The 22,768-nt window shown below is 41.4% G+C and overlaps 1 protein-coding gene across 1 annotated transcript in view; it reads left to right on the forward strand.

Moving 5' to 3' along the window:
* The first annotated feature begins 10,426 nt into the window (after positions 1–10,426).
* Positions 10,427–22,768, forward strand: part of CDC42EP3 (CDC42 effector protein 3) — a 60,400-nt gene continuing 48,058 nt past the window's right edge. The window contains exon 1 of the transcript XR_006577708.1: positions 10,427–10,493. The gene's annotated coding sequence lies outside the window, so the exon portion shown is untranslated. The remainder of the gene's footprint in view (positions 10,494–22,768) is intronic.

A 22,768-nucleotide genomic window follows, 5' to 3' on the forward strand; every position in this document is an offset into this window, starting at 1 on the left:
GAGGCTGTTGTAACTGGAGGGCTCATGGTGAGAGGCTGTGATCATTGAACTCAAGTGGCACCCATACACTGTGAGTTTGAACCCTATTACCCTTGAGTGTTTCACAGAATGTATCTTGTGCACACTCCTTGCATTCTGCAGGGGCTCATTTTGGAAGTTTTGCCCTGAGACCAAAATTTGTGGTTTAAGAGTGATATTGTTCAAAGTGCTCAAAAATCCAAATGTGGACTCTGATTTTACTGTAGAAATATTGTCAAATAAATTAGTACAAATGAAACAGAAGGAAGAAGACAGGCATGATAGTGAGATGATTTTTCCTGAACAATGGAACTGACTGTGATCAAAGGAAAGCAGGTTACTGGGTCACTTAAGGGGTTCCTGATATATAGCCCCCTAACTCTAGCTGTTTATAACATAACTTTTTTGGTGCATAGCTAGGAAACATGGGGGACTGGAGAAATTGGGGGGTGTTGTCTGCCCCATATTCTGCCTGTTTGAAGCCTCCTATCTCTTCCCCTTCCTTGCTCCCCTTGTAGTCGCCAACCTCAATGGTGAGGTGAGATGCTTTCCATTCATAGCCCCATTTCTCAGGGCAATGGCTGGGAGCCAGAAGGGGACACACTTCACACAAAGAGGGGGGGGACCAGTGACCTCCAGCCCCAGAGAAGGCAGGGACCTCCCATATGTGGACCAGGGTTTGGGGAGCGCTCTGCCCCTCTCCTTGACCACCCCATGTGAGCAAGCTCCCTGCCCCACTATATGTGAGCTGAGATACTAAAGGCCAGAGGGAGTGGGAGGATGAGAGCAGTCACTGAGATGAATGAAATAGCTCACACATTTCAGAGCTATTATTTCAGGCTGCATCCATCTTCAGGGGGCGGGTCTCATTCAGCTGAGATCACCACATTGAGAGGAATGGGCCACTTCACACCTCTTCGAGCCTCCTATGCTGCAAATAGTCACGCCTCTTCCTTGTACACTAGACCCAGAATTGGGGTGGGGACTCTGCATCTCCAGTCTCCTGCCTCTCCCTGACTCCAGTTGGTACATGCACTCCTCACAGTCCCACCATCCCTCCAAGCTTGCCAGGGGCATGGAGTGACAAGGAGGAGGGTGGAGCTAGTCTGAGTGTGGGGATAGTCAGAGCTATAGGCATGATGGAGGGAGAAGTTGGGACAGTGTCACAGCAGTGATGGAAGTCTCTGAGGAGTTTTAGGGGATATGGGTGGTTCAGAGCAGTGGCAAGGAATATGAGGGAGAATTGGAATAGTATAGGGAAAAGTGGGAAAGAAAGCAGGGTGTTAGATGTGCAGTGGGGAGTGTTAAGGGGCTTCATTTCTGTCTCCCCCAAATCCCCTACATCCATGCCCCTCTCATGTCTATCACCCCCTTTAGAAAATATCTCCATGCTAATCCCTGCACTCAGCCTACATCCCCTCTACAGCTCCTCAAACTGCTGGTCCCATGCTGACGCCTGCCCCTCTGTGGGGAGGAAAGCTGAGGAGAAAGGACGAGGTTGTTCTGAACAGGCAGAGAGAGGGCAGATGAGAAGATAATACTAGGGAAATGAAGGGACGATCATGCAGCCAGTGCATTCTGTGGCCAGGGTAATCATTGCCAAGGAGCCTGGGGCAATGGAGAGGAGACCTGGGCTGTGGTACGTGGGATGCCAAGAAATTATTTTTTTTAAAATAAGGAAATTAAGTGCTGTAAACAGAGTTATGGTTGCCCAGTGTAGCCTCATGCCTTTCCAGAATGTGGCCAACAGCTCAAATTAAACCTCTAACAAGCTGGAAATAAAAGCTAGGGTATCACCCCTGCAATGCAGCTGTAACTCTGTCCCCCTGGAGCTGGCAAAAGCCACTGGGAATGGTTCAGTAAGGAGGGTGCAGAGGATAACTAAGTACCAAGGGAAGAAGAGAGATCTCCATCTTTTTATGTCTAAGGATCAAGACTGAATGCCTCTCTGCAAGATATGCTTTAGTCAAACACAAGTTATTAGGCTCAATGCAGGAGTAATTGGATGAAATTCTCTGGCCTGTGTTGTTCAGGAAATCAAACTAGATGATCTAATGGTCCCTTCTGGCCTTAATATCTATGAATCTATAATAAATAGACACAAAGAAGGACTAAGGGAATGTGCCATTTTTGCGGCATATTCCACAGATTTGAATTCCAGCATTTGTCTGCATGCAACCCAGCTGCATTCACTGTTCTATGTGTAGCTGTACTGAAAGTTGGAGCAACTTGGCAAAGCTGTGGTGTGATATGAGAGAGGTAGACCCGTCTCTGAAGGGATCAGGTAGGCCTTATTTCAGCACTGTGTTTTCAGGCTGAGTCAGAAGTGTACAAGGGTGTCTTCTTTCCATGTAGCTTGTCAGCAGTCTGATAGCCTACGTGACAGCAGTCTCCAGGACTTAGTGACCAATAAGTGAAGGCAATGTCTCGGAAGGAATCCATAGGACAAGGGTGGAGGGGAGATGACATTTAGCAAGTCTGGAGCGGGGTGAGTTGCGTGGAATAGGCTCAGTGTTTTAGTATAGGCCAGCTACAGATTGCTCTAGGCAAAACTCAGATTCAGGGCAGAGGCTAAGAGGTGTTGGACTTTGTCCTACAGTGATCATGTGCTCTGTTGTCTGTGTTCTACATTATCCTCACAGGGTGGAGTGCTAGTAGGTGTGTTATTGACATGTTTGGCATCACTCAAAGAGGGAAAACTTAAAGTTTTTTTGAGAAGTGACATATACCTAAACCCCTGAAAACCCAGGAAATATGGAGTTAAGATATATGTCACGTTGTACACTCTGGAAAGGCCGTAGGCACCATTGGGCAACTGTAACTCTAAGGGTATGTCTACACTACCTGCCGGATCAGCGGGCAGTGATTGATCCAGCGGGGATCGATTTATCGCGTCTAGTCTAGACGCGATAAATCGACCCCCAAGCACTCTCCCATTGACTCCTGTACTCCAGCTTGGCAAGAGGCGGAGGCGGGGGAGCGGCAGCAGTCAACTTACTGCGGTGAAGACACTACAGTAAGTTGAGCTAAGTACGTCAACTTCAGCTACAAAGTTACGTAACTTAGATCAATCTACCCCCTCCCACCCTCCCGGGGAGACCAGCCCTAAGTTAACAAAGTTTTGGGGCATTTAATAATACCATAGGTTGTAATTAGGGTATAAGGAGTCCATATCCAAGGACCTGATTCTCCACTGCCTTGCACATTGCTTCAGCATTTTTCACCTGTGCAAAGTAAAGGCTGTGTAAGTCTAAAATGATTCCATTCTGATTTGGTGGCAATTTAACCTCATCTTGCCCAGGTGTAAATGATCATACAAGGTGCAAGTCAGTGGAGAATCAGGCTTCAAACATTTCAAGGTCAGATAAGTCAAATACAAAGAATTATAGACTAAATCCAAGTCTTACTGTTTAATACAATTTACTCATGATAAACTTCATGCACATTTACTATATTATATAAATAAAAGGTAATGGATTGCACATTAGTGGGAAGGCAGTGTGGCCTGGAGATTTTGAGCTATAATCTTGACTCTGCTGCTACTTCAGTCTGGTCATTGGAAAATCCATTCATCTTTCTCTTCCAGTTTCCCCACCTGTAAAACAGAAATAAAAGTATTTATCTCAACAGATGCATTGTGAGGACTGATTAGTTAGACTGTCCACTGCTCTGAATATGCATATGCTAAGTATTATTACTAATAATTATCCTGCCAATAGTATATGGTGTGACCTTTAGTCCCTGTTTCCAACTGTTCATACACATTTTAATTGTACCATTAGATTTTTACTTCTTTAGTCATGCTTTCCAATAGGATTTTTTAATTACATAATTACAAAAGCCCACTGGTGGCCAAAGTTACACCTATCTCTAGCTATTTTGATTAACTTAGCAATGTATAGGCTAGTGCATAGGGGCTGGAACTAGGAGTGCTGGGGTTGCTGCCGCACCCCTTGGCTTGAAGTGGTTTCCATCATATACAGGGTTTACAGTTTGGTCCAATAGTTCTCAGCACCCCGATGATACAAATTGTTCCAGCACCTCTGGCCTAGTGGACAAATTGTCTGTTTCATACTTTAAAAGTTCAAACCCAGTTACCATTGTACTTTTAAGATGAATTGTTCCCCATAAGTACAATTTAGATGGATTTCTTCCACTTTTTGAAAGCCAGAATAGATATCTGATCCAAAATAGAAGAGTAGCTGTGAATAATTCATAGATGCATAAATTGCAAGGCCAGAAGGGACCATTGTGATCATTTTGCCTGACCTCCTGTACAACACAGGCCAGAGAACTTCCCCAAAATAATTCCTTTTGAACTAAAACATTTTTTTTAAATCCCATCTTGATTTAAAAATTGTCAGTGATGGAGAATCCAACAATGATCCTCACTGTTAAAAATGTATGCCTTATTTCCAGATAATAATTAATAATTACTAACTAACGAAGTGTTGTAATGCACTAAGACAGATTCTGATTTAATTTACACTGATGTAATTCTGGAGTAACTCCAGGGCCATCCTTAGGCATATGCAACATATGCGGCTGCGTAGGGCACCTGAAAATTTGGGGAACCCCTGGGTCTTAGTGTCCACCATCTCACCTCTTCCTACCCCTGTTTGGACCCTTCCTGCAGGCTCCTACAGCTAGCTGCTCCAGCCTGGTGAGTCTTCCTCCAGAGGGGATCTAGTAACTGTAATGTTTACTCAGAACATGTTAGTCTACAGGACCTTAGTTTAAAATTTGCTTTAAAAATATTTCATTAGAAGATTGCTGAAGATTATAAAATTACATCTCTACAAAATCCTTGCATAGATTTTTAGATGCACAATCTGAGTATTCATCTTTAAACTTAAATGCTTGGATCTTCAGACATATAGTTTTTTTAAATAAATCCTTCAAAAGACCACCCTTATCTAAACCACATATTTTAATTTTAATTACTATAGTACAAAAAACTTGCTTCCAAAGTTTTCCTGTCCTTTCTGTTCATCCCTTTCTCCCTTCCCCCCATGTTGAAGAGACGAGGCCGGCTCCAGGCACCAGCAATCAAAGCAGGTGCTTGGGGCAGCCAATGGGAAGGGGCGGCACGTCCGGGTCTTCATCGGCAATTCGGCAGCGGGTCCATCAGTCCTTCTCGGAGCAAAGGACCCACCGCCAAATTGCCGCCAAGGAATGAAGCAGCGCATTTTTGTTGTTGTTGTTGTTGTTTTCTTCACCACTTGGGGCAGCAAAAAAGCCTGAGCCGACCCTGTGAAGAGAGGACAATACCCCTTTCCTTCCAGATAGCTGGACAAACAAGTTTCCCTTTCTTTACTTCTATTTAATGAACTAGTTTTAAGATAACCCTCTAGCAAAATCAGTACCTCAGTAAGATATAAAATCCTTTGTTATGCCTAAAATCTTTGGAAACATATTTTTTAAAGTTGGTGAAATTTCATAAACTATTGTTATGGAGATCACACAAAGTAAATTAGTGTTCCCTTTTTCTAAAAGCAATTAATATTGTTATGAACACACTAAACCTTTGTTACTGATTAATTTAAAATAATGTAGTTGTTTCAGTGAGTTAAATATGTAGTAATCTGGAATGCTTACTTTATGAAAGCTTAAGAGTACATTTAAAATATAAAATCAGCTTAGAAATACTGATTAAGAAAATGTAAAACAAAGAAGAGCTGCATCATGTATTCCATAATATTTAATGTTGTATTCAGCAGGACAGCTGACTTGCCCTTACTACAAAGTTTTTGCAAAGAAATCCTTGACAAAATTTAGGGTATATCAAAATACCTGTGACTAACATTTTTTATTCCCAAGTTTAGTGCTTTTAATTAGGCACCTTCTGCATGTCCAGTCTTCACCATCTGGGATGCAGTGGAAAACATACTCCATTTTCTTTTGAAAAAAACACTCTTCTGCAATTTCTTTCTAATGTCATTTGCTTCATTTGGGTTCAGGGATTTGGCTGGAAGGGGGAGAGCAGGGTGCGGGAGGGAAGAGAGGATGGAGACAGTGGGGAGCGGGTGGGGCCTGGCTGGAGTGGGGTGGAGCCTGGGGCGGAGCAGGATTGGAGTATGGGCAGAGCCACAGGCAGAAGAGGTGGGCTGGGGAGCTAGCCTCCACAAGCGGCAGCTTCACCCACCACCCATGACAGCAGGTAAGAGCGGGTCAGCTCCTGCACACCCAGTGCGCGCTGCAGTGTCCTTAGGCAGGGACTGTATTCACAGAGCTGAATGCACCAGCGCCGCGCATTCTGTATGAGGGAGAGGGTACAGGGGTCTCTGTGGGAAACTGTGACTCGCCGCCGCCGTGAGGCAGGCTGGACATCTCAGTATCCTTTGCTGCCTCGTCCCTTCCCCCATCCCCTGGGCTGCGAGCCTGGGCTGCCATCAGGCACAGGGGCACCAGTTTAATAATACTGCATAGGGCCCCATAAATCCTAAGGACAGGCCTAAGTAACTCCATTAACTTTGGTGGAGTTGTGGCAGTTTTACATCCATGTAAGTTAGATTAGAGTCTGGCCCAGTGGCTCAGCAGTTCTTACAAATGCTTGGCCATACTCTCCAAGAGAGCATGTAAAAGTGAAGAGAGAATCGGAAAGCATTTGTGGGATAACTTAAACATGAGTGGGGAGGTGGAGTGCCTGTCTAGGTGGAGGGCTGAATATTTGAGCTAAAATTCTGACCTTATTGAAATCAATGGCAAAACCTCCCATGGAATTCAGTGGAGCCGGGATTTCACCATTAGAAAATAGGTTTTCCAGGTCTGCTTAGATATTTGTGTGCTTGCAGTTTTAGACATGTAAGAATGACTATGGTCTTAAAAAGAGCTCTGGGTAGATAGAACCATGAGTGTGCATAGAGCCCTGTAAGCGTGCAGGACTCACCGCTGCAGCGCCTCCTGCTGGTTGTCTTGGAAAATTAGCTCATCCAGCCTCCGGAGCACCCTTTGTTGGCGAGTGTCCCGCTGCTGCTTGCTGGCCCCGTGTCCTTCCCAGGACCCTGGTGCCCCTTTAACTGGGTGCTGCCCCTGGCAATACCCCCACAGTTCTGGGTCTCTCCCTCCCAGGGGAACCCTCACCCACTATCCCCAGTTCACCTCAGTCTTGGCTACTACCCAGTCTCCATCTAGCCCCCATTCACTGGGACAGGCTGCAGTATAAGCCACTCATCACAGGCAAAGGGGCTTGGACCTGCTGCCTCTGGCTACCCATGGGTTGCCCCTGCAACCCAGTACCTAATATGCCTTACCAGGCTGCAGCCTGGGGCTTTCCTAGGCCGGAGCTCTCTAGCTCTCTTGGCCTTTCCCCAGCCCTGCTCCACTCCAGATACCTAGTTAATCTCTCTGCCTAGTAGCTGCTTTTCTGGGCACAGCCCTCGCCCAGCGCTGTTTTAAGCCCTTTAAGCCCAGGTAAGCACCCTGCTACAAGCCACAACAAAGTCACGGGGAGTTGACCTGTGTAGCTCCTTGCAGAATTCAGGCCTATGTCAGAATGGGTGTTGGGCCTCACTGCAGAGAGAGAAATATTCTGTTAAATTATATTACACTTATTTTGCACAATGTAAAAGAAACAACCCACCAGTAGAAGGGAAGTAGACATATTCAAACACTCTCTGGTGAGCAGTACTGTATCTAAGCTGTGAAATGAGAATGGGTAAAACTGACATCCCAGAGTAAACTCAAAATAAATCATAATTTGGATTCAATGGCTAGTTTCAGTAAGAGTTGGGCCAGAGCTGCAAAATTTGGATCTAGACTTCTACAAAATCTTGGGGATGTTTGTATCAAGAGTTATGGTTCTGGCTCCTGTCTGGTGTTAATGATTCTGTCTGGATGGTGTGGGAACAAAACAATTTGTATACTGTAGCTGTTTTATAGACCCTGAAAATATTCTTTTCAACTCTAAAGATGGTATAAAATATTTTTTTAAATACATGTACAAGTTCAGGATTATAAAATGTTAACATAAAAAAGAGAAAAACAAAATTCTGCTGTTAAAGGAATTTCTGTCTATGATTTATTTCACTTGTTTATAATAAGTTAAGATCTCTGTACCCTCATAGAAGAAAGAGAATTGACAATCTGTGAGTAAGGAATTTAAGCATTGAAAGCCTGAGCCAAAAGCTGTTGAAGTCAATGGGAATCTTTCCATCTATTTCAATGGTCTTCAAATCAGGCGCTGAGTTATCAGAAAAAAATTAGTTAAAATTTCTACAAATGCTGAAACTCTTCCTGGTTTTGATCTACAATAAAAATAGACTCTGTCCCATACATTCATTCATAATTCACTAAGTCAGACCGCCAAATATGTCTGAAATGTAGGGATTGTGATAGCAGGCAAGTCTCATTCCATATTGAATTAGTTTTAGATGTAGCAACTGCTGGAAAGTAATATACTGTCAAGTAGATGTCACATCTGCTTTTGAGTTATTGAATTATCTTTCTCAAAATTGGGGAGTTTACAAATATTTGCAGAAACCATAAAGTACTACAAGTATTTTTGTTGCTGGAAAATGTGAAAAGGGGGCAGTCCTAGCTCACTCTGCCTGTTTTGATAGCAAGCTATTTGTTTGTATTATTTCATGTAAAAATGGTGAGCTGAAAAAGTCTTTTTTGCTTTTTGATGCTCTTTCTACTCAATTACCTCTTGCCCCACTCCAGCCTTTACTCTATGGCTATGTCTACACTGCAAGTAGGAGGTGTGATTCCTAGCTCAGGAGGACTTACACACACCAGCTTTGCTTGAGTTAGTGCATTAAAAATAGCAGTACGGCCCTGGTGGCACAGCTCAAGTTATCCGCCCGAGTACAAGGTCCAAGATCCTAGGTATGTAATTGGGCAGCTAATGGTCACACTGCTATTTTCAGGCTGCAAAGCAGGTGCATGTACATTTACCTGAGCTGGGAATTACACCTCCGAGCTGCAATGTCAACATACCCTACATTTTAGAGTACAAGCAATAGCACATGATCCAATTTTTAAAAGACAATCTCCTCTCTCAAGTCTAGACATTGATCTTGGGACAGTTTTCCAGACACTGTGCGATCTAGTCAATACAGTTGTAGAATTATTCTTTTTTCAACTGTGTAGAATTATTTCAATGGGCAAAGGGATGTCTTCATCCCATGTCGTCTCAGTTTTGCCTGTGTATGGCTGGCAGGAGCAAGGGCAGGCAAACAGAAGGATTAAAGATGTCACAATGGAAATAGCGTTGTCAGCTCGTGCTATTTTATCACATCTTGAGCTGTTTCTGTTAAAGCCACTATCTAAGAATCTCAGCTTTCCTTTTTTTTCTTTTGAAAGTAAGCTTCTAGACCTCTTGGTTTCAGAGAAAAGTTTGAAAATGTAACCTGAGTGTATCTGAAAGGCTCGAAAACTAAAAGGTTAATAAAAAGAACACATTTATTTATTAAAATCTCATGATTTTCAGCAAATCTAATGATTGTGGGGCTTAACTCATGATTTTTGAACATCTGGTACTGCTCAATATATTAGAGCTAAAAGAAAATTCAATATCTAGTTTATTTTTAAATAACATTAAAGTTACAAAGTCAAACTTTTGTTATGATTTTGGCTATTGTTAATAAGCTGGTGTATAATTACTTACTGACATAGTGTAGCAAATGTGTGCCAACTGATAAAATTGTAAGTACTATATATTTCATTGATTTTATAATGTATAGATGTCTTTTTAAAAGGGCACAGCCGAATGCCCTTATGATAAGAGAGATCTGCTGAATTTCTTGACATGTATCAGGTGAAAGGCATATCAAATTCTGGTTTTATAATGAGACATATCACAGTCTAGGTGGCAGGTCACAAAAAGTTCAAGTAATATTTATGAAAGTTTCCACCCATTATAAAGATCTGGTTTAGAGAATGCCTTCAGGATTGAATCCTGAAATAAGACCTAACTACACTACAAGATCTACCCTACAGTGACTTGCCTAGCAGTGAAAACCAGCCTTATTGTCCCTGGGCTTCTTTGCCACCCTTAACCCCTCTCCTGGTTTCAGTCTGTCAGCCACTTTTACTTTGCCATATGATTTCCTGAACCATAGTTCAACACACACACACACTTGTTTTTCTTTTTCTTTTTCTTTTTTTTTCTTTCTTGGGGTCGGGGGAGGGGAGCTCAGGGGAAAATGAATGTGCTTTTGTTTTGTTTTAGTCATTAAAAATAATTTACCACCTTAACTTCCCCATGCCAAATAAAAGTAGAGGCCCCCGTCACCAGTCACTCACGAACAAACAAACACAATAAATAAGAAAAAGAATAAACCAAACAAAAGCAGCAAACTTAGAACTAAGCAGTTCCCCATTCATTGCAATGGGATGATGCATGCCTAGCACCAGGTGTGTGGGGGTATAAACAGCAGCACTCAGAAGCCTCTTCACCTGGTCCAAAATACTGTCTGCCATCAAACTCTGTTAGCTTCCTTTGGATTGAGAGTGGTAACAACTCCTCTGAAGTAAGAGAGCCTGTTTTTGGTTGGTTTTTTTTAATAGTATAAGGGGACATGTAAGGAAGGAATGACTTCTGCAGTGTGTGTTCTGCAGCTGGTTTCTCCTAACTTTGTCTTGGAGCTTGATATTAATTTCAACTGATAATTGTCATGCAAATTAGAATTATATTGACCTGTGAACAGGTACCTTAACTCTCTCGTAGTTTTCCCCATGGCCTGTCTCACCCTGAAGGATAGATGTCTCTGTCGTGAACTTTGATTGTTAAATGATACAGTATCTATTAGTTAGTTTGGTAGTATTACTGAGATGTGTAAAGTGGATATTTGCAATAATTACAAATAATATTCTTGCCATTTTATTTTGAGTCCTATGAAATTTGGTGGGTTTTTTTAAAGCCCCAGTTCCTGGAGTCATGTGAATATGACTCTCCGCTTTGATGCTTAACAAAAGGAAAGCTGTTAGTCCTCATGGTTGCAGAGAAAAGCTTGAAAACATATCCCCTAATGTCCCAATAAGTTGAAGGCAAATAAAAGGAACCACAAAATATATTATTTTTTAAAATCTCTTCTGTGGGACCTGATTCACGATTTTTGGATGGTTGGGGTTGGCAATGCAGTGAAAGGGAGACAACAATACTACATTCCATATGAATAGCAAAGTAGGTGCTTATAATGTTTTAATTAGAGTAATCCATCTATTTTTCTGACCAGTTCTAATCGACTTGTGTAGAACCTTGAGCTTCTTGGTTAGAAAAGGAGGTGATGGTTTATAAATGATGATATTATTTTAGACATGGCATTTCTTAGTCAAACAAATTGGCTAAATTATTTGGAATTTACAGTCTTGGCAAAAGATGATTTACCCTTATAATGTTAATCTCTTCCTATGCAGTGTTATTTCCAGAAAATAATACATAAGGAACCCCTCATGGACTGAAAAGTTAAAATGATATGGATACTGTAATAGACCAAGACTGTGTAAACAATAATGCATGATCACAAGAATGTAGTAAAAATATATATTCCAAAAGCTTAGGTCTGAAGACTGCACCCGTAGCCAGTCTTATATGCCAATCTGACAAGAAAATGAGCAGTGTGTCGTACATGAATACACAGCTTTATGTATTTCTTATCTATGGACCCACTGAATACTAGACAAGCACATCTTTAGCTATGAGAAATCCATGTTTGAGATTCCCCTTAATTTTGTAGAAGACTAAATTGCAGAGATGTGTCAAGTGCAAGGCAGAAGAAGTGGAAAATCCTTTCTTTCTTGGCTTTGTGAGGACAAAATTTGGAAAGGAAGAAGGGGGGGATAGAAGGGGGTTAACACTTCAGTAGCATCCAGGAGGATGTCTCACTACATGTACAGTTCCCGAAAATCTACAGAGAACAAAACAAGGGAGAAGAGTGAGTGACCAGCTCCAGTCTCTTCCCCGGATTGGTAAATTCAAACTATGGATAAATGAATATGTTCTGTAAACCTCATTGATGCCTTTAAGCAATGAAACCAAGTCTAAAGATTGTGTGTGTGTGTGTGTGTGTGTAAAATCATATACTTAGTGTATGGGAGTTTGCATTATATTAGTTTACAAATAATTCATTCGATATAAAGGGGTCACATTTAAGCCCTAAGGCTGAACATAGATTTAGCTTTCAATCCTAACTCTACATTGTGAGTCTTAATTTATTCTAATGTTGCTCTTAAAACTTGTCCTTGCCTTCAAAGCCTTCCATAACTCTGCCCTGGTCTCCATCTGCCCTCTTCTTTCCTACACCACCTCCTATGCTCACAATAGCTCCAGGTTGGAATCTTGGATTCTGATGCTACACACACTTACACACGTGCTTCAAGTTAAACGTGTGTGTAAATGCTAGCAGGATTAAGGTCTTACATGAGGACATAGGTATTTACTGTAACAGCTGAGTGACTGTGTTTAAGCAAGGGCATTTTTGAAAATGTTCTGCTGGGCTGCTCATCAAAGTCCTGTTGCTGCTGCTTATATCCCCCACTACATGTGCAATAGGCAGAGGAACAGCTGCCTCCTCATGCCCTGACCAGATCTTTCATCTGGAGTGGCAATCCAGTTGTATTAACAACTGGGAATGGTAGATGATTCCGTTGTTGTAAAGCACCATGTAAACAACAACAAAAAAACAACACTTTTTAAATGTAAAATTCCTTCTCAGAACCTTACTTACTGAACAGGTAATATAATCAAAACTCTGTTATAGAATAATGTTTTCACCTCTCTTTGACCATAAGTGACCCTATACAGTTCAGATTCATGCTAGACTATCCCATGATCATAGCTCACTTCTTGCTCTCTAGGTCAGGTAAGAAAAGTGTTACTAAACAAACATTTAAGAATTTCTCCTCAGCATTTTTTCCTATTAAAAAACCCACCCGCACCAATCTTCTCAAATATTGGGGGTTAAGCTAGTTGGATGCTGGTATAGCCTTTTAGCTATAGCCAGTAAAACAAACAGAACACATCAGGAGAAACAGGAGACAAAAAAACCTCACTAAAATGTAATGTATGTAGATAGTTTTCAATATTTAAACTTCTAGATGTACAGTAAGTTATTGCAATCAAACAACTTGGAGACCGTGAAGTCCAAACTGCCAAGGAGTCATTCCTCTGCATAGCAAACCATAGCTGGGTCTGAAGTTTTCCAAATTGGGGGGGGAAAAAAAAAGTAAAGTAATGGTAACTCATACCTTTGTGTGTGTTCTCACAAGTGTTCCCCAAGAAACGCTTGCAGTCAGGAAGAAGCATTTCTATTTTTGGCTGGCTCTCAGCATTGGGGAGCTCCATCTCTCTAAGCAGATTAGAGGCAAGCATGGCAAAAGAGGTAGGAAAAACATTTAAGGCAGCTCCCGATACTGCACTTTATTCACTATCCCCTACCAAAGGGAAAACCTAGAGCAAGCCAAAAGGAGAAGATAAGTAGGCCCCATAAATACAACATGTAATCACTGTATTTCTTCCTAGAGCAAGTATTGTATGCTGCAAATTCTGAACTTGGCTGAAGTGCCCTTTTTCAGAGAGAAACCATTCTGAATGTAGTAAGAATTCTCTACATTTCATGCTCCCATATTAATCTGCACATCAAGGCTGAGAGAAACAGAGCTCAGACTGTAATTGGGAATCCCAGTAAGCACTTCCAGCTTCTCAAAGCAGCTGGATTAACACGTTAGCACTCTCATGCAATGAATTATCATCTGCTCCGGATTATCTCTCCTATGTATGAAAACATCAGTGTCTTTCCAAGTCCAGTGTTAGGTTTTCTATCTAGAACTGCCTGACTGTTACAGGGAGGAAAAAATCAAGCCCTTTCTGTGATACACTAGGGGGAAGTATGTTTTAAGGAGACAAAATTCTAAAATATAGTTTATGCTTATTTGAAGCTTGACTCTTACGATTGTCTCAAGAGCAGGGGATTTAGGCTAAGTGTTGCAATCTCTACCTTTAGGTGCTCTGCCATACAGTAGAATCCATGGTCCTGAGTTAGGAGCTCAGGCTCCCTTTACAATAGGGAGAAATAGGAGCCAAAGAGTGGGATTAACCAATTCCAGCATGCTGAGTGGGAAGCCACCTTAACTAACCAGCAGGAAATGCTAACCAGGGGGGATAGCCTGGCCCTAACTCCAAGTCTGAGGGAGGCATCTTTCTCCAGTTGGGGTTCACTGCCCTGAACCCTTTCTGGAGTTAGGGCCAATCTGTCTTAAGATCTTTTCTTTCCAAAAAATGGAGGCTGTAGTGGTGTTGGATACCCCTCTTGTACCCAATAGCTCAGTGGTTAGAGCACTCACCCAGGATCTGGGAGACTCAAGGGCTGATCTCCACTCTCCCTAAGAGGAGTAGGGACTTGATCCCAGGTTTGAGAATCTACATTTTGGACTTAGGTTTAGGCTCTTAGATCCACAAAGGGACTTAGGTGCCTATCTTGCTGCACTAGGAAATTGTTTTTAAACAAAAATGGCCAAATTCTCTTCTTAATAAACTCTGTTCTCTCTAAATCTGTACTAACTTTGTTGCATTTACACCAGCATGAGATAGAGTAGAATCTAGCCATATGTTTTTGGAAAAGTGCAAATAGACATTAAGCAATTGCTACCAGGTTGAACTGTTGGTCTTGAACCTGCAAGTTGCCCTTTATACTGAATTTAAGTATCAACCAACATAGAGAAAATAAATATCATACTCATACAAAAGTTTCTTATAAATCTTTAGGGTCCAAATATTACCTCTTACTTATAGAATATTAGGGTTGGAAGGGACCTCAGGAGATCATCTAGTCTAACCCTCTGCTCAAAGCAGGACCAATCCCCAAATGGCCCCCCTCAAGGATTGAACTCACAACCCTGGGTTTAGCAGGCCAATGCACAAACCACTGACCTATCCCTCCTCCCTTCACTAGTGTAGTCATCTTACACTAATGTAACTCCACTAATATCTGTGGAATTATTCCTGATTTGCATCATTATAAATGTTTTCCTTTACATTGTCACTACAAGTGCAGTACATGCAATAAGGGGAAATAGGCACAAACCAAAGCCACAGTTCTGATCTCTGGTCAAGTTCCAAACTTCCTGGGACCAGTTCTTCAATCTGATAAATCTGTGGTGTGCCTACAGATCCAGTCCCCCACATGGTGTGGGGAGAATCCTCTTGTGATGTGGGGACTCGTTAATGGCAGTAGTGGTAATAATTTCTCATTATTTTTTCCATAGTTGTTGTGTTTAACTTGTACATCAGCTGGCACCCAGTCTCCCCTTCAGAGATACACATCAGAGTCTTGTAGAGTGGATGAGACCCATAGTATATATATCATTACCAATCACGCTGTCATTAGCATGGCCACCTATGTTTCAAGAGGAAAAGGACATATGTTTTGGAAAAACACAAGACAAAGCTTATTTTTAAGAGATATTACCCCACAATGATCTAGTCATGATGAAAAATCAAACACTTACATCACAGAATATGATCCTTTGTATGATTATTTTTGAAGCCCACCTATAAACTAATCAAATGATGCATGTTACCTTCTTAATGGATAACAAGTAATGGAACACTAGGCACTAAATAAGGAATGTAGACACAGTGGGGAATGCTAATTATACCAAATACCTTGGGGAGAGAGGCAGAGGTAGGAATCTTGGTTTATGACTTGTGGGGATTAGATTTTTGTGGTGGTGATGGGAGGGTGTGGTAGACAGAAGAGATGCAATGTGATGTTGCCTGCTCTCTACAGATCAAACCCCTCCAGGCAGCTCCACTGAGGCTATATTTATGTTTGTTTGAAAATACAGATTTCAATGATAAGAGAGAAGCTGAAAAATGGCGCCAGGGGAAGAGAAGAGTTCCCATGACAGCACAGATCCAGAGAGCTGTACTGGGATGTGCGTGTGTGAGGGGGAGAATATCAAAGGGGAACCCCTTTCTTCATCCCTACCTCCCCCTGAAGCTGAGTGGAATTTGACCGATTGTAGGGAGTACTTCAGTCTTCTTCTATAACCTATAATGGTCATTTGATGTCACATCTATTGCCCATTCTACAGGGGGGCAAGATAGATAACTACCATGACTGGAAATGCCACAAGAAGCTCAGTGTTTCCTGCCCCTTTGCTGGGTTATTCCCATGGAAGTAATTATTGAGCTTTAAGGTAATATTGTCTTGGTCAATATTTGCTCTTCAGGTCAATAAATAGTAATTCTTCCTGAGGTGAAGAAACCCAGTCTCTTCTTACCTCATACTAAAGGAATTTTGAGAAGTGCCCCACATATAAAATGTCACTCTGGTAACTGTGCCCTTTGGAGCATCACGGAGGAACTGGCACAACTTCACAGGGATTAAAAAGGATTGTGAAGTTTAGTTTGTTTACACACTGAATTACTATTGTAGTCTGGTTTTTGTGGTACCTTTCAGCACACTACTATAATAGGTGGCATTTACATTTTCATTTCCAGTTCACCTTTAAGAGACTGTGCCTTTGGAAATGAACTTCCCTATTTGTTTAATCTTGCAGAGCTTGATTTATTCTAAATAGCAGCATAATTTAAAATTGGATATAAATAATATGCCAGTTTACAGTTCCAAGTTTGCAAACATTACCAGGCATGTTGCCAGATCCAAAGCCCATTGAAGTCAGAGAGTCTTTCCATTGACTTCAGTGGGCTTGGCTCAAGATCACAGTATTTAGCTACCACGATTAGTCCACTGCAGTAAGCAGTACACCCACTAGTTAGGCTTTCCAGGACCAGACTTTAAACTAGTAACTATTAACTCTCACATTAATCTGTCTTGCATACATTGCAATTTAAAAGCATGGGAGCCCCTGCAACTTGGCCCCCTTGTTTTTGGTGGGGCGGGGTCAGGAATGGAAGCTGTGGTCCTGTCACCAAATATTCCAGAAGTATTATTTGCAGAAGGGTCTGTACTCTGAAAGAGTGTAGTTTGTGTTCCTGGAAATCTGTCCTATTATTCATCAATGCCTGTGGTATTTCACAACTTGGAAACACAGACCCATATAGAGTAGGTATTATTAACCAATATGAAACTACTGTAAGATGTCATGAATCAGAACTGAATGGCTATCCTCACGAAAGACTTCATAAATTTGGACTCATTTACAAAACAAACACTATACAATGGAGAGCAGAGACAAACTAAGGTGAATCTAAAAACTTAGGCCTAACAGAAATGGGGTCTTCCCCCAGGTACAGACTTCTCCAGCCATGCCCAATGGACATTTTCAAAACTAGAGAATTCTTTTATTCGTATAAGAATAATTATCTGTGCATTTCTGTGCACGCATCTCCTGAGGGAAATGATCCCACCCTGAGTAAGGACTGCAGGAGCTGATTCACTGTGAATAAACTCAGAATAAGAAACTTTTTTCTTCTTCTGAAAAAATCCTTTAGGGAATTGAGTGGAATCTTCTCTGTAATTTTCTTTTTCAGTGATGCATCTTTTCCTTCAAGTTGTAGACGGCATGAGGATGTTGCCACTCTTTTAGCCAACACCAAACAACCTGACATTATGGGATACATTTCTAAAACATCTGCCAATGTGACATATGTAAAACTGGCATGATCAACATGATAAATCCCAAGGGCACATAGCCTCCTTGTAAATCGAGTGTCACTCATCTCCATCTCTGGCTTGGTCCTTAAGATGTTCTGACCAGATATTCCATTTTTGTCCATCACTGGTGATCTTATCATATCACCAAAGCTTTTGGCATTCACATGATCACTGGCCATGTAGTGGCATTCCTTGGCAAACTCGCTTCGTAATTTGTTGGTCTTCCATTCTAATAATATGTCCATACCAAGAAAGCTGCTGAAACCAAACCAGTGCTGACAAAGGCGGTTGCTGATCTTGTCCTGCCACTTAATTAGTAAAACTGGTAGTTGCACACCAATAGAAATACAATACCTCTTTCAAAAATGACTACATTAACACGAACTGGGTACCGTTTTAGTTCATGCCAGCAGCATTCGCATGAGGGAGTTACTAGCATAGTGAGCAGTGTGCACAGCAATTTGCATCCCTATAGTCCAAACTGTAGGGCCATGTAGACAAGCAAAGCCTTAAGTCTTGTGATCAATTAAGAAATGCTAGTTATGTCATTCAGCAGCATGACTAATGTTTAAATATTAATACAAATCTCTCTCTTCACTAAAATATGTGGTCTTGTAATATTGGATTACTAAAGAGGACACTTGCAACAAATGACTTCTCTAAGGATATGTGAGGTTTTGAAATATCCGGTGACTCTCCAATCTCAAATCCTGTACTGTGAGGATCTGAGCATGACCTGTAAGTCTTATGCAGGTAAAACTCCCATTGACTTCAGTGGGGCCTTTCCTATCTTGGGGCTTGTCTACACTAAAGCTTTTTACCTCAAATTAATTAATTGCTGACTAACTATAGGTATTTAACACATTTGTAAAGACTAGGCTGAACAGTTTCCAAATGTTTGTTCCAGGATACGATCTGTGTGTGTGTACTTTGGACTTTGAATGGAAGCTTAGATTCTGCAGGTGGTGATGCTCTTGTCTGGGAAAAACTTCCTATTCCCCCAAGGTGAATGGATTTATTTTTCCATGCTACCTTGTCATCATCTGTGCAACTTGCTCAGTATTTTAATCACATACTGTTTATCACAATACTTAGCCAGATAGAAGGTACGTCTTCATTTGTAACAGAAATACTGGTTAAAAACATAACAGTAACCAGTGTGTACATTTCAAACAAATCACCTTGGAAAACTGATACGATGAGGGTTTCTGATTCCCGGTGTTAACGCCTTGAAATTCACTGTTGATTTTAGTAGATGGACTCAATGTCAAGCTATATATTGCAGTTTTATCAGTTAAAAACATTAAAAATGTTCAGAGCATTTTTCCTCCAAATTTTTCCCCCTGTAATCACTTTGAGACCAGTGAATGCTCTTTCTTGACACACAAAAAAGCTATATGATGCAAAAATGCAATCTCTAGCAGTATTCTTAAGTCAGAGCAACACCATGCTCTGAGTGTCTCTAGCCTCTGCTTGCCAGAAGCGGGGAGTGGATGACAGGGGATGGATCACTGGACGAATTGCCTGTTCTGTTCATTCCCTCTGAAGCACCTGCCACTGGCCACTGTCAGAAGACAGGATATTGAGCTAGGTGGACCATTGGTCTGAGGCAGTATAGCCATTCTCATGTTCTTGCCCATGAATATGAGGACATAATCTAACAGAAAAATTGAAAACAAATTAAATTCCAAAAAGTTCTTTTCAGTGCTTTTATTTATTAAAACGAGCAGTGAAATATTGCTTCAAGTTAGTTTTATCACTTTTATTGGTTTCAACCTAAAACTTAAAATGCTTTTTATAATATTCATAGGACTGTAGTACAGAAAGGTAATTTTCATTCATTCTGCATTTTATTTAGAGGATCTGTTGACACAGAACCCTGGTTGAGCACAAGTTTGTGACCAAAGTCGTATTACGCTGATTGGAAGATTTTTTTCCCCTTTCAGTGTATTGTCACAGCTGTTGGAGGAATACAAGTTATGATTCAATAAGCACTATTATAAGAAGTCAAAGAGCATTTTAGGAAAAGATACAGAGGCCTGATTCTGATTTTCCCCCCTTTTTTCATTAGTGTAACTCTGGTGACCAAGTTATTCCTGATTTTTGTACCAATATGAGATTAGAATCAGACCTACAACACATAGGCCATGATCCAAAGCCCACTGAAAACAATGGGAGGTCTTTAAATTGTTTGCATGGGTTTTGGAGTAGGTCATTCGGGTATGTCGTAACTTCAGGGAACTTGCATGATTGACATCCATATGGGAGGCCTGGGTCAGCCTAACTTGGGTGTGGACAGCCAAAATGCAAAGCCATACTTGAGCGCATCCGTATTTGTGTAAGGCGCTAGGACTTCTGGGAGCACATACCATTGTTCTTAGCGCTACAATAAACTGTGCCAATCTGAATTCTTTTGTGTCATGGGACAACTTATCTGTCCTTTCTGGGCCCCTGTGTGGACGTGCTCTTAGCCCGCCAAGTCAGTAAAGTAAACTCTCTCCTTCTGGATTGGCACAGTCTAGATTCTTGGTTTCAGCCTCTGTTCCAGCCAGTGGCAAGTCCTGGATCCAACTCAGAAGGATGACCTGTTCCAGCAGTTGGCATTAATGCAATTCTTCTTTCAGAAACATTAGATCAATGCAGGTCATGACACACATTGGAGGGCATTTTGGCACTGGTTTGTTGTTCTGAGAAGGCAGTGACATACCTTGCTAAGAGGATTCTGCAGGATGCATGCAGAGATGGAGAAGTGGAGACAGCTGATGCAGCTTTAATAGCCGTGGGATCCCCCTACACTGACCAGAAGCTCTGGAGTAGGACTACAAGCAAAGAGTGGTGGGACATCATGCAGATGTGGGAGAAATCAGCAGTGGCTTCAGAACATCGATGTGAGGAAGGCCACATTCCTGAGGAGATTGCCCCTTCACTTCTTCATTGAAGACAGGACCTTAGAGAAGCTGCAAAGAAAAGAGAAGATCTTTCAGTTCATTTAATAAAGTATTTACCATTCCTGTCAGAAGGCAGGTGAAATAATGATGATGGAACAAAGAAACTTAGGGTCAGATTGTGGTAGGTCCTGACCTGCACAGGTGCTAGGCATGATCTCATACTGGAGTGCAGATGCTGCCCCACCACACCACACCACACCACACCCCAGTGCTTCCATGGCTACCTGAAAGGTTGAGGGAGGACAATGGGGAGACCACAACCCTGCTACCTGTCTACTGGTCAGCTGGGATATAGTGAAGGTGTTAACAGGCAATGTTGAGGGAACACAACCCATTGCTAGGGTGGCAAGACAACTGCTGCAACATGTGCTTCCTAGGACACCCCAGGGGGAATTCTGGCTGACTCAGAAAAACTGAGCTTGTTAAGACAGAATTTTGCATTCATCTGCATTGAATAAAACATAAGAAGTTGTCCAAACTTGGCTCATGCTGCTATTTGCAATGGGGTTTCATACAAGTAAAATGTAGGGCACAGCACTGTCTTAAGTAAGTGGTAATCGTCTGAGGAATGTATTTGTGAAATCTAGACTCAAGACTGAGATCTGGGTTAGAACCTTTGCTTTATCCTCTGTGAACTCCCATTTTCAATAAGTAGAGGTCATGTAAAATGACTACCAGCCCAAGTCCACACCCAGCAGACTGCAGCATTTCCTAATTAGGTTATATTCAATCTTTATAATGTGCTAGTAATAGATGTGATACTGCAGTGTAATCTCCACTGATATTATTCACTTCCCAGGAATGTACAGCTGAAGCTGCTCTGCTGGCTCTGACTGAAAACAATGGGTGTGCAGCTGACAAATAAAGTAGCTGTTTTACATTCCCTGAGCTATTCTGATTCTATTGTTTAAGTGATGTCTGCTGAACAGGTACTCACATTAGAAAACCAAGCACAATCACAATTTTGTTGATGTGGCAGCTATTTTTGAAGCTTATTAAAGCTTGTTAGTGCTTTTCCCATGCAATGAAAAACTGGACTTGCCTGTTGTAATATTGCCTGGCAGTTATGAATGGTTTCAACTCACATTTTATACTGAAAAAATGAGCTCATACTATATAATTGCAGGCTACCCCCAAGAATATTTTTATTCAGTATCGTCAGACTCTACATCAAAGATGGCAAAGAGCCTGATACTTCAAGATGCTGAGTGATCTCAATTCCCACTGTAGTCAAATGGAGTGAAGGGTACTTGGCAACTTCCAGGATTAGCCCCTAATGTTTAAAGCTGATGGCAATTTTTGTATGGAGCAAGACAACAAGTGAGAATGTTCCAGTTAGAATTTGGCTTTCTTCTTGTTTATAAGCTTAGCAGTTTTCATCAACATTACAATATTTATTCTCTGTCTTCCCCCATACATTCCATGTGCACTTCTTAACAATTGCCATATCCCTTACCCATGAATTAACATTTTATTTTTCTCCTTCAAAGCTTAGCAGACAATAACCATTAATTGTCTTTACTAAAAACAAAAGCTTATTGAGTTGAATCTGTTGGTTTAATATATACAGTGACCTTGATTCCTTCCCCAGCTGGCACGAACGTATTCAGTTTGCATCCCTCTTCCAAGAGCACTGCAGAGAAAGGCAGTCTGAGCTTGCTATTGGAGATCCAAAGGCTGCCTGTGGATGTGTGTGAATTAGCACATACCGTGGCGAGCTTAACAGTGCTCCCACCCTGGTCAGCACCATCCACTTTTGGGGCAGTGTTTGCTATCAAAGTGACTCAATGGAGCAGGGATCGAGGGCCTCTGAAGGTCCACTTGCTGACATTGGACCCTAGATAGAATAGCAAAAGCCAGAGTAAATTGCACAGCACTTGCATATCAATGTTATGATTCAGACACCATAAATAAGGTGAACATCTCTAAAAACAAAACAATCCCCCTTTCAAACAAGGGGTGAATTAGTCTTTCTCTCTCGCACATCTGTAGTTTTAACACTGAAGAGGAGGATCACGTTCAAGCTAAACAAGAGACTGGACATCAGAAATAACAATATCAGATTCTAAAAAAATAGGTTCCAATTATTATAAAAAGACTTTCAATACTGTTCTCTACATATTCTGTTAAATATCCCAGTGGGAGACTTTTAGTCAAAGCTAACCACATTTCTTTGGACTTTCTTCTTTTAATGATTTCAGCGATATAAAGAATTTAGATGAAAAGCAGAAGTATTTT

Source organism: Mauremys mutica, chromosome 3 (genome assembly GCF_020497125.1).
Source record: "Mauremys mutica isolate MM-2020 ecotype Southern chromosome 3, ASM2049712v1, whole genome shotgun sequence".
NCBI classification, from domain to species: Eukaryota; Metazoa; Chordata; order Testudines; family Geoemydidae; genus Mauremys; species Mauremys mutica.